Consider the following 13,277-nt stretch of genomic DNA (forward strand, 5'->3'; position numbering starts at 1 on the left):
AGTAATTGGGGAAGGTAAAGAATCCCAAGGCCAAGGAAAAATTCCCATTTTAAAGGAACATATAAGTGTACTTACCTGGAGTCCATTTGTCTTGTGGAAGGTGGATCCAAGTCATTTTTCTTTTTTTTTTTTTTTTTTAAATGCAGTTTATTCAGGAACCTTGAACAATCATCTGACCCTGGGGAAAGCCAGCCCACAGCTTAAATGGCCTCTGGGTAGCCAACCCAGGCATGCCACGTGGGCAATGCAGATAGGTCCACATACATGGAAGCAAGCCAGATCCTCGGCCTTAGCCAAATGTGGAATTGTTCGTGACAGAGAGCACTCACCATCGGGAAGGTGGAAGGCAGAAACCAGCTCCATCTTTAAGGCATAGCATTCCGCAGCTCTCCACAGTTCCCCCTTTTTGTTTTAGACGCCTCAGGCAAGAGTAGAGGTCTGATCTCTGATATTAGAAATAAATTGGGACTTTGTACCGATGTTCATTTAGGTGTCATCCACCCAAAGAGCATCAGACCCGTCTGATACCTTTTTCTCAGAGGCGGGACCTGGGGCATCAACCCGCATGCAATCAGACATGCCAAGTCATTTTTCAAAGCTTATAAGAATACTTTTAAATTTACAAAGGAAGACAAATTGGTTTGGGAAACAATTTAAAATTTGATTAATATTAAAACTCTGAACATTCTTATTACAATAATGCCTTAAATTATTTATCAGCCCTCAAAATTTTATGTCCTCTAGGCTTCATACCTTGCACTTACCAACAATAAACACCTTTTTATTCTCTCAAACATAACTTGCACTTACCCATCCTAAAACATCTTTTTAGATCTGTAAACATTTTTAAGATCTTATTTTTTCTTTTATAATGTTTATATTTTTCCTATATAATTATTTATCATGAGACATAGGTAGCTGATTATCAGGAGCTCCTATGAGTTGGTGTCTACTTTAGAGTAAGATATTTGTTTTCATTCCCCCAGAAAAATGTAACCGACTGTATGTGATACGTCAATTCTCACTGTGCTGCCAGCAGCCAATCTTTGAATGATCAGATCCAATCAAATCTCCCTCCACCCTGGACATTCATTCTGTATTTAATTAAAATGTTGAATAACAAATACTCTTTCTCCATACTCATTATTCTCACAGTAACTGGAGTCACATACAAGTGACAGTACAATATTGAGAATTTGTATAAAAGCATCGCTCACCATTTCTTTCTGTTAATTAATAAACAGCAGATTGTTATATCTTGATGTGGTGAAGGCAACAAAGGCAAAAACAGTAAAGAGTTTAGCATCATTTAATTAATAGTACAATCTGATGATTATTTATATGAGCTCATTAAAAGCTGATATTTTTTATAATCAATCCACAATTTGATATAGTAGTACTCAGTTATGTTATTGTGATAAAATTATAACTTTGGGGAAAGAGAGCACTCACATATGCAGAGTATAACACTATCAACTCTTAAGAACCAAGTCACTGAAAACCGTCAAGACAGCTGCTTTTGTTGCATGCAATCACCAATTTTAAAACTGGCTTCAAATACTTGCTAACTTAGAAATGAGGGAAAGTGTTGTTTCCCTCGTTTTATTTTTTTGTATACAAAAAATAATTATGTATTTTTTGTATACAAGGAACAACAGTTAAATGAAGTCAATAATAACTCCCAGGCAGTTTCTCAAATGAGGAATAGTCAACAACTAATAGTTATATAAGACTATGACAATCGTTACTGAGGGCTGGGAGATGGATCCATAGGTAAGACCTTTGCTGTGCAAAGACAGTGATTGAAGTTCATATCCCAACAGCCACATGAGAAAAGTCTGTGGCAGTGCAGATCTACCACTCCAGGGCTGGCTGGTGGAGAATAGTGGATTTATAAACTTCATTGGCTAGCCAAAGGGACTCCAGCTAATATACCCCAGCCAAAATGACTGGGATCTGTCTGGACCAGGTACTGCTAAGATAGACTTTAACACTTAGTCCCTCACCGGAGACAGATGTACAATGAGCACACACAGAAAGAGAGAGAAGAGAGAGAGTGTGTGTGTGTGATGACATGCATACACATATACATGCATACTAGACAGATTCAGTACTTTCCACACAAAAGCATAGCAACATGAGGCGACACAATTTGACAGGTGCACACCCACAGCCAGCCTTCCGCATACTCTTGTTTATATCTGCTCTCAGCTAACCTCTGGGTCACCATATTCTGTGCTTCCAGTCCCAGCTGAAGGACCCAGAGTAAACAGAGAAAGCCAGGCTGCTCTAGAAGCCTGAGTATTCACAACAAAGCCTAGGACTGAGTACAAGTGTACAAGTCAGGAAGCAGAGAGGAAGAGGCTAAGGACTCTAGTCAGCCTGAGGCATCAGAGAACAATTTGCGTGTGCACACAGATTTGAATCTGTGTCCGTGTGTGTGTGTGTGTGTGTCTGTCTGTCTGTCTGTGTATGAGTGCATGTGCATGTGAAAAAAGGCTGCTATTAAATGAATCTAGAATTGGAAATTCACCCTTGGAAATCACATTTGATTGAGATCACTAAGACCTCACTAAGAAATCCCTAAGTGATGAAGTAGATCATTTATCTCCAGAGTTGTGTGTAAAACAGATCATATGTGGTTAAAACATACATTCAGATTATTTTAAAGACTGGGAGGAAATAGTGTTGGAGGAAGGTCGAACTGTGTTTTCAAATGCCTTGAGAACCCGTTACTCCCTTGCAATGGGCAGTGTTATAATGTTGAACTATTTCCTGTAACCATGTAATGATAAGGAATGTTCTGCCATCATCCCTGATTGGCTGATTAAAAGGCCTACACCTGGGCATGGGAGAAAGGAGATAGGCATGGCTAAGGTTCAAGAGGTTTGGGGAGAAGAGGATAACAGAGGAGGGAGAGAGGTGCCAGAAGAGAAAACAGAGCTGCTGTGATAGGTTAGCATGGAGAAGAGCATGTGGCAGGATGGTGTGGGTGGAGGAAAGCAACCCAAATGAAGAACATTAGCAAGTACTTTGAGATCATGGGTGGGAAGTAGCCCAGAGAGTGAGAGGGCTTAATTCCAGTCTAACTTAATGACAGCTTTTATTTTTAACTTTACCTGACTGGGCTTGAGTTTCAGTTTTAGTTTCTAGGAACATGTGACTGGCAGCCAATCAGCAATTAGCCCTGCTTGGGTCAGAGACAGTTACTTAATTTGTTTTGGAAATAATTCTCTGAGCTCCTGACCGATTCTGATTGGCCCTGTACACCTTGGCTAGCTGCCCTCCAATCAAAGTAAAGGTCACCTAATCATTCCCAGAATTCCCTTGACTGTATATAAATAGGACCTGTGAACCTGCTGCTGGGTCACAGACATTTAGTGAAGTGGGTGACCCCAGCATGCTGAAATTCTCTGCAGCATAAACGCCCTTTTTGCATATTATCTGAGTCTGGGGTCTTTCTTTAGTGATTCATGTACCCTTACATTAAAAATTATTAGAGAAGATTCTTTGGAATGGGATTTAGGAGGTAAAGGTAATTTAGGAGATAATATCAGCCTGCCCCAGGTAAAATAAGGCTATTTTAAAATATACCAGATGTTTGTGCTTTTCACTGATTATAATATTGGGGTAGATAATACCACCAAAATTAGTGTTTGCTAATAATAAACATTAATAATCCATACTTTTAAATTATTTACAACATAATGGCTATAATATCTATACAGCCATCACTTTCCGTGTATGTTTAAAATGTAGATTTCTTTGTCCCTCTACAGAGACTATTGTTCCGTGGACTAAATAAAATTATAAACAACATAAAGCATGAGCATGCTTGGCATGTAAAAATGCAAAAGCAGGATAAAAAAGTGACTCTTCCGAAGGACATCAGAAGAAGAAGAAAACAGGAAACAAGCTAGAAACCTGTCACAGAGGGTTTCTGAAAGGCTCTGCCCTGCAGACTATCAAAGCAGACATTGAGATTTATGGCCAACTGTTGGGCAGAATGCAGAGAATCTTATGAAAGAAGTGGGAAACAGTAAGATCTGGAGAGGACAGGAACTCCACAAAGAGAGCAAAAGAACCAGAAATTTGAACACAGGGGTCTTCACAGAGACTCATACTCCAACCAAGTACCATGCATGGAGATAACCTAGAACCCTGCACAGATGTAGCCCATGGCAGTTTAGTGTCCAAGTGGGTTACATAGTAATGGGAAGAGGGACTGTCTCTGACATGAACTGATTGGCCTGCTCGTTGATCACCACCCCCTGAGGGGAGAGCAGCCTTACCAGGCCACAGAAGATGACAATGCAGCCACTCCTGATGAGATCTGATAGACTAAGATCAGAAGGAAGGAGAGGAGGACCTCCCCTATCAGTTGACTTGGGGAGGGGCATGGATGAAGAAGGGGGTGGGAGGGTGGGATTTGAAGGGGAGGAGGGAGGGGCTTATGGGGAGATACAAAGTGAATGAAGTGTAATTAATAAAAATAAAAAAAGTGACTCTTCCATTGTGGATTCGGACTTCTGTGATGGAAATGAAGGTGATGGGAACTTAATGAGCATTGAGGCTGAGGAGTTGCTCCTCACATTCCTGGGCTATTTTAAAATTAAAGTTTATTGTGTGTGCAGGTGCACAGGGAAGACAGAAAAGGACACAGATTGGAACTGAAATTACAGGTTTAGGGTGCCTAACATAGATCATAGGATGCTCATTCTAGTCCATTGACAGAGCACTGAGTACTATTAATCATGGAGCCATTTCTCCAGGCCCCTGCATTCCTGGAATCTACATTGGTACCATTTACTCTAACTCATAACAACTCAAAGCTCTTCCAGAAAAAATTATCCCAGAGCAGCGCAATTAGCTCTGGTGGAGGTGGGCATTAAGCATTAGAAATTATATATGAAGTTTCCCAGGCAATTTCATTATTCCTACATATTTGAGAATTGGTGGCTCAGTTACAAAAATCTGCCTCTAGCAATGTCTAAAGTTGTCATTAAAAAAAACAAATCAGACTTTTGATCCTAACCCGAAATACACTGAACTAAGTGACCTGGAGGCTAGAGAAGAAGAATGTGATCTCACTTCATAGCTGATGGACTTGCACATTGTAACATGCACCACTACCATGGTGGGGTGAGAAAACTATGAATAAAACCTTTGCTATTCATCTCAGTATGCCTCAGGGGAGGGTACTGTTTGTTGTATCTTGGATGAGTGATCTAAAGCTCTAATCAGAGTATGTGATACAGAATATGTTGAGATGGTTTACTAATATTTTGTGCATTTTAAATTAAATTATTACATTTAAAATTCTGTGTCATAAAACATGCAAAATTCTAACAGTATACGTATATTTTGTTTAGTTTGGCTCGTTTTTTTAAATTTTTAATTAATTTTTTATTTTTATATTAGTTACAGTTTATTAACTTTGTATCCCAGCTGTAGCTCCCTCTCTCATTCCCTCTCAATCCCACCCTCCCTCCCTTATCTCCTCCCTGCCCCTATCTAAGTCCACTGATAGGGGAGCTGCTCCTCCCCTTCCATCTGACCCTAGCTCATCAGGTCTCTTCAGGGCTGGCTGCAATGTCCTCCTCTGTGGCCTAGCTAGGCTGCTCCTCCCTCTGGGGGTAGGGAGAGGTCAATGAGCCAGCCATTGAGTTCATGTCTGAAATAGTCCCTGATCCCCTTACTAGGGTACCCAGAAGCGGGTAGTATGACACAGAGAGGACAGGATCTCCACGAGGACCAAATATATCTGGGCACAGGGACTCTTCTGAGATTGTCTCTCCAACCAAGGGCCATACATGGATTTTTTTTTTTTTCATTTTTTGTTTCTGTTTTTCCTAAACACTAAATATGTATGGTTAATTTTGATGGTTTTTTTTTTCTCTTACTTCAAAGAAAGCAGAGAAGAAGAGAGAACTCAACAAATATTACTAAAAGAAATATACCTGTTTCTCTGGCTATTAAAGCTCTGATCTACACTGAGGAAATTCAAGAGTAAATCTATAGCCATCAAGTTAATATAGAACTGAAATACACAACTATCAGAAGGTTTGGCTGTTAACTATATAACACCATCTTCATTTGTCTTCTTCAGCTTCAAGCACACAAAGGGCAGAAGCCTAGTTCTTGACCAACTCACATTGAATACTCTTCTGTAGTTATAACTCACTGACCACCACACAATGCCCACCACAATGTGTCAATAACACTGTGGCCATCACACAGTGACAATTGCATGGTGAACATCACATAGTTGGTTATCATGCAGTTACCATCAAAAAGGTTCATATGGTATTTATAAGATCTGGTGGAGATCATAAGAGCTATCACAAAATAACACTACACACTTTTCATCACAGAATGCCCATAATTCAGTGGCAATCACACGGTGGAGATCACACAATGGCCATCATATGATGGAGGCTCACACCTTTACCATACCATTTGATCCTCTTTTCTCTTTCACATTGGTGACAGTGTGGAGAACTTGCCATTTCTTCATAGTAGCAGTAGGGGAAAGTGTACTCACTTCTTCCTCATCCACAGTGAGTTAAAGCAATTAACTTTTAGTTAAAGATGCATGTGTGATCAAGAGGCAGGGGTACCATGTTCTTCAGTCAAATTTATATGCTCTCAGAAGTCATGTTAGTGACCTAAAAAAAAAATCAGGGCTTCACCCAGCAAATGGAAGGCCCTGGCTGTAATGTAGACTGGTAGCTCTAATGGATTAAAGATATATTCTTTTGGAACTGGAAATATATATCCATATCAATGTACATTGTTCAGTACTAAATCTGATAAACTTTGCTTTTATGTCACACTTAATGATGCTTTTGAGAGTTTGATGATTCATCTTGTCATATTGTGCATAGAAATCAGGGAAAGATAAAAACAATAATGTTGAGCTATAAAACAAATGTTTTTCAACAGTTTGATCTATTACTCTTAGAAATTTAACCACTTTACAGTTTATGACCTGATTTCTTAAAAAGCTTCTTCTTTCTTTCAGCCTATTTAATGCCCATGAAGAATGAATATTTTTAATTTGATTGTAAGATTTATGCATCCATATTACAAAACCCAATTTATACCCATAGTGGATGCAGAAGACATAGTAAGGATTCAGATCATCTGCCTTCATGCAACTGTGTTGCCCCATGTCACTGAGGACACCTGGACCCAGCTCAGAGCTGTCTAAACAGGAGAGCAGAGATGGGCAACAGTTCTGGTAGCATAACAAGAGGCATGATCCTTCTGTGAGGGACAGCCTTGTCCCAGTCAGAGCAGACATAGGACCAGTTGCTCAGCTGGGATGTGGAATATCTATGCTCTCCTTTCCTCTCCGAACAGCAGAAGCATCCTGATGGCCTCTCAGACGCTAAGACATTTTCTCATTAGGATCCCACAGAATATATCCTTCACCAGGTCCTGTTTAGTAAGTTTGTCCTAATTGAAATATTGGTGGGGAGCCTCATTTCATCACAAAAATAAACAGCCTTCAAATCTCAGAAAGTTTCTGAGACGTAAGGGGTTCAGAAGGCCATAACAGGTACCAAAGAGAAGAGCCTTTGACCTGCTAAGGGGCCTGCTACTGTGAGTTGTCACCCATGCCACAGGACACTTTGTGATGACTCAGCTGAGTTTAAGTCATCTGTCCTCCAAACACCACCACATATGCTTATGAATAAAACCAATACACTGATTGGGTCCCCAAATTGGACTTTGATGAAATTTTTTTTTCCTTAGTCTCTCACTGGTACAGTATGTGGTATCAGTAAATGTCTACATTCTACAAATAGGCATCCATGTGCCATGTGATCCTCCAGTCTGCTCCCCACCACTTCCAGCTCACCCTCTGCTTCTTGTGCTCTTGGTACTTCCCACTGGCTTTCTCTGTGCTGTCTTACTGTTCATCCACACCGTGCCCACTACAAGGTGAGTACAAGGGCGGGCAGATCAGCTTACCTTCTCAGCTAGCATCTAGAGCACACATCTCCTGTCCATCATTGGGGCACGTGATGAAGAATATATGTGACTAGGACTACAATTTTTATTGTGAGATGAGCAGTATGTTGAGACTTCAGGCAGCTCAACCTGAATTCAAACAGAAAAATGTCTAGGCCTGGTGCAGGTCCTGTAGGTCCAGAGAAGATCAGAATACAAAGGGGAAGATCAGAGTTCCTGTGATAATCTTCATGGTGGACTTAATCACATGCTGCTTCGACCTCTCTGGCAGGTTATCTGCCACAGCCTGATTAGCACGATAAGCAGACCCATGTAATTGCACTCAGGAGCCTTGTGTGAAAGAGAATCACCTTTCCTCCTTTACTCTGCATTCTGTGCACCATAACCCATCTCTGTCCTGGGCTCACACTGTAGTCTCTCACCTCCTTCCTCCTTCCTGTCTTTTCAGCAGGAGTATCCTGTCCATTATAGAGGACTTCCATGTGAGATATGCCCTGAGTTTTTCTGTAAGTAGCTGCTTGCCCTGAACACAGATCTCAATTATCTTTGTTCCTTCTGAAATCTTCTCTTTGGAGTACATACCACATTTTTCTGCCTCTTACACTTACGTTTTGACTAATGAAAGCCAAATGAGTTCCAAATAAGTAGTTTCTTGGAAGGTATTTGCATTTCTTATCTTTGCATGAAATGTCTACTAAAATAAGTCTCCTGGCTGAGTATAAAAGAAGTCATTCTATCCTTCATTTATTAACCTTTCATTTTAGCTCTTCTCTCCAACCTGTCACCCCAAATCCCACTTTTTCTAGGCAAGCCTCCTTCTCTTCCCTATTGTGTCTACCAAGTTTTTCAAAACACTCCAAGTTGAACCCCATAATGCCTCAATTTGTCACTCTCTTCCTGTACTCTTCCTATGCCATACAGCAAAGTACATGCATTGGTTCCACTGTGAGCCCAAGCATATGAGCATATGAGGTCTGGTAAACTAGCAGATTAGCAGTGTCTACATGTTATGAATGGAACCACTGAATAAATGCATACATGAGAAAAGAAAGAAGAGAATCTCTTAGCTTCATTCTGTTGCTTTAAAAAATACCCTAACAAAACTTACTGCAGGGGAAGAAAGTCTTACTTTGCGTTACAATTCCAGGTTATTATTCATTAGTGCAACAAATGTCAAGACAGGATCTTAAAGAATTAGGTCCTGCTCACTTTGCAACATAACAGTTTAGTAGAGAATTAATGAAACTGCATTGTAGAAGTGCACTAACAAAAGATCTTTCCCCAGTAGGTTCCTTAATTACTAATAAACTCAAACTACAGGATGTGCTCAATGGGACATATTGAGAACCTACAACCCATCATCTCTAGTCCACTGGCAAAGAAAGAAATGCTTTCTGAGAACTTTATAAAGAAAGAAATTGAAATTTTCATCTGCAAGAACTTTGCAGAAGAGGCTGGAGCTACAGTAAAACTCAGCTGGTAGAAAGACTGATTGCCTCATCAAGCACAAACCCTAGGACTCCATCTCCAGCACTGCACAACACTGGGTAATCCAGAGGTGCAAGTAAGGAGAATCAGAAGTCCTCTATCATCCTTAGGTACATATCAAGTTTAAGGCCATGTCTGAAAGAAATATTTTCATTTGGTGAAATCGTGTATGTATTTCTTAGTTCATGGATCAGATCATGAGAAGAGCAGAGTAAGACAAGGGACTAACCCTGTGAGCCTACACATAGGCATGTGACAGAGGTTAGTCACAGCATGTAGCCTTTCGATGTAACCAAAGAATACTGTGAGCAGGAGCTGTGTGTGGTTGCAGGTGTGACACACATTTATAATAATTTTTTTATTAAATATATATAACACCCTAAAACATTGATAACATGTAAAGACTAGTAAAAGCATAATCCAGAAACAGTTACTTGTAAGGATTATTAGGGATGTTGTACTGCATGTAAGTATATTATCTAATTATGTGTCAAGTATTGCTACAAATGTGCTTATATTAGCACCCCCCCCAAGAAAAAAATCCCTTGTGCTGGATTAAAATAGCTACAACAGTATAGGGCAAGTGGGGCATTTGTCAGCTCCATTATGAGCTTCCAGACCAAACATGTTATCTGTGTGTGTTGTTTGTTTGGGACAGGATATCTTGTTATTCAGGTTGAGTATAAATTCTCTATGTATTCAGGGATGAACTTGAACTTCTGATACCACTGCTTCTGCCTTTCAAGTCATGGGAATATGGGTATGGATCATGTGATTTATGCAGTACTGGAGACCTAATCCAGCACTTTTTCATATTAAATATGGATGCTATTAGCTGAGCTATATCCAGAGCCTCATGACCAATGTGGATTATATGACTCATCATTGAATGTTGGGGGTTGGTCTAATACTTGTATTTTGATGCTAACTACTGGAACTCTGGTTGCTGCCCAAATACACCTATCCTTATTGTGTAAACCTGTCTATGACATTATTCCTGATTGGTTAATAAAAAAGGCCTGTATCTGGGAACAGAGGAAGGAAGTAGGCATGGCTAAGGCTCCTGGGCTTTGGTGAAAGGAGAATCACAAGGAGGAGAGAGAGAGAGAGAGAGAGAGAGAGAGAGAGAGAGAGAGAGCCAGAGAGGAAGAAGAAGAACACTGTGATGGGTAAGTGTGGAGAAAGAACCTTGTGGTCCAGGAGAAAGGACTCCAAGAACAGTGTGAAAATAAACAGCAAGATGAAAATATAAACAAATATTTATAAAATTATAGAAGGTAGCCCAGAAAGAAATGGTTAATGCAGATGGCATGGGATTTGGGCTGGGAGGTTATTGAGATAGCATAGGTGGAATTATCTACCCAGTCCAATGTGCTCTAAGGCAATTGTAAAATATAACAGGTGTTTGTGTCCTATTGATTGTGATATCCAGTTAAATAATACCTCTTTGATAATCATAGGGCTAACAATAAATAATATTTACCCTGATACCATTTATTATCAACAATTGACCAGCATGTTTTATGTGGTATATCTAAAGTCACCAAGATATATATGTATGCATATATAAAATATATTACTTACAAACATGAAACATACTCCACAAGAAGCTACTTATAGAAGAATGATATGTCACTACAGATGATGCTGACACACAGCATCCTGCTTGACCTGAGTGACTCATAATTAATTTCCATCCCTGGATTTGCCCAGAAATGAGATAAAATAATGTCTTGGAGTCAATTTATACAGTGAGATATCAGCAAAAAGAAATAATAATATCACAGGATAATGGAGAGAGAAGAAAGTGTGAAACTTGTTTCTTTGAGAAAATACACTGCTAATGAGATTCTAAAACACCATTTGCAAGGCACAAAGCACCATTTGTCATTGACACAAAAGAGCAATTTCAAGTCTGTTGCTCTTTGCTGTTTGAACATTTCTTGACTGTGGCAGACAGGTTGAGAATGGTACCATAAGTAATTGCAACTGATGGTCTGAGGCTGCCCAGGTTGGAAGACATGGATCTGTCTTGGCATGTGACACTGTGTGTGCATTCAGAGACAAGTACTGTACTGTGTTCTTGGGGTACAGCAACATAAATGCCAGGTGCTTCACAGAAAGTTATCCTACGGGTGTCCTGGAACTTCTGGGGTGACTTGAAGTCTAGAGGACACTTTTGGCAGTGAGTAAGAAAACTTAGAGAAGGAAGAACTAGACTGTAAGTGTGTTGTGTGTTCAGCTTATTTTTAAAACATGAAGGAGAACACTGTATTGTTGCTCTATAGTACAGCTTGAGGTCAGGGATGGAGATACCTCCAGAAGATCTTTTATTGTGGAGGATTGTTTTAGCTATTCTGGATTTCTTGTTATTCCAGATGAATTTGAGAATTTTTCCTTCGAGTTCTGTAAAGAATTCTGTTGGTAATTTTATGGGAACTACATTGAATCTGTAGATTGCTTTTGATAAAACAGCCGTTTTTACTATGTTAATCCTGCCAAGCCATGAGCATGGTAGATCTTTCCATCTTCTGATATCTTCTCCTAATTATTTCCTCAAAGAATGGATTTTTTTTTTCATACAAGACCTTGACTTGCTTGCTTAGTGTCACACCAAAGTATTTTATGTCCTTGTGGCTATTGTGAAGGGTATAGTTTCTCTAATTTTTTTCTCAGCCTTTTTGTCTGAGGGCTACTGATATTTTTGAGTTAATTTTGTATCAAGGCACTTTGCTGAAGATGTTTATCAGGAGTTATCTGGTAGAATTTTTGGGGTCATTCAGGTATACTATCATATTATTTAGAAATAGTGATACTTCTACTTCTTCCTTTCCAATTTCTATTGCCCTGATCTCCTTTGATTGTCTTATTGCTTTAGCAAAAACATCCAAAAATATGTTGAAGAGATATGGAGAGAGTGGACAGCCTTGCCTTGTCCCTGATTTCAGTGGGATTGCTTTACATTTCACTCTGTTTAGTATGATGTTAGCTATTGGCTTGCTGTATATTGCCTTTATTATGTTCAGGTATGTGCCTTGTATCCCTGATCTCTCCATTTAAACGTAAATGGATGTTGGATTTTGTCAAATGCTTTTTCAACATCAAAGGAGATTATCATGTGTGTGTGTTTTTTTTTTTTTCTTTCAGTTTGTTAATATGGTGGATCACATTGATGGATTTCCATATATTGAACCACCCCTGCATACCTGGGATGAAGCCTACTTGGTCATAGTAGATGATATATTTGATGTGTTCTTGGATTTGGTTTGCAAGTATTTTAGTATCAAGGTTCACAGGGGAGATTTGCCTGAAATTCTCTTTCTTTTTTGGGTCTTTGTGAGGTTTAAATACCAAGGTGACTGTGCCTTCATAGAATGAGTTTGGTAATGTTCCTTCTGTTTCTACTTTGTGGAATAGTTTGAAGAGTATTGGTGTTAGCTCTTCTTTGAAGGTCTGGTAGAATTCTGCTCTGATATCATTTGGCCCTGGACTTATTTTGAATGGAAGACTTCTGATGACCACTTCTATATCCTCATGGGAAATAGGACTATTTAATTGATTTACCCGATGTTGATTCAGCCTCAGGAAGTGGATTCAATCAAGAAAATTATCCATTTCATTTAGATTTTCAAATTGTGTGGCATATAGGCTTTTGAAGTAAGACCTGAGGATTGTTTGGATTTCCTCAATGTCTGTTGTTAAATCCTCCTTTTCCCATGTTTGTCTTTCTCCTTCTGGGATATTTCACTCAGAATGATCTTTTCTAGAACCCACCATTTGCCTGCAAATTTCGTGATTTCCTCCTTTTT

Source organism: Meriones unguiculatus, chromosome 18 (genome assembly GCF_030254825.1).
Source record: "Meriones unguiculatus strain TT.TT164.6M chromosome 18, Bangor_MerUng_6.1, whole genome shotgun sequence".
Lineage (NCBI taxonomy): Eukaryota > Metazoa > Chordata > Mammalia > Rodentia > Muridae > Meriones > Meriones unguiculatus.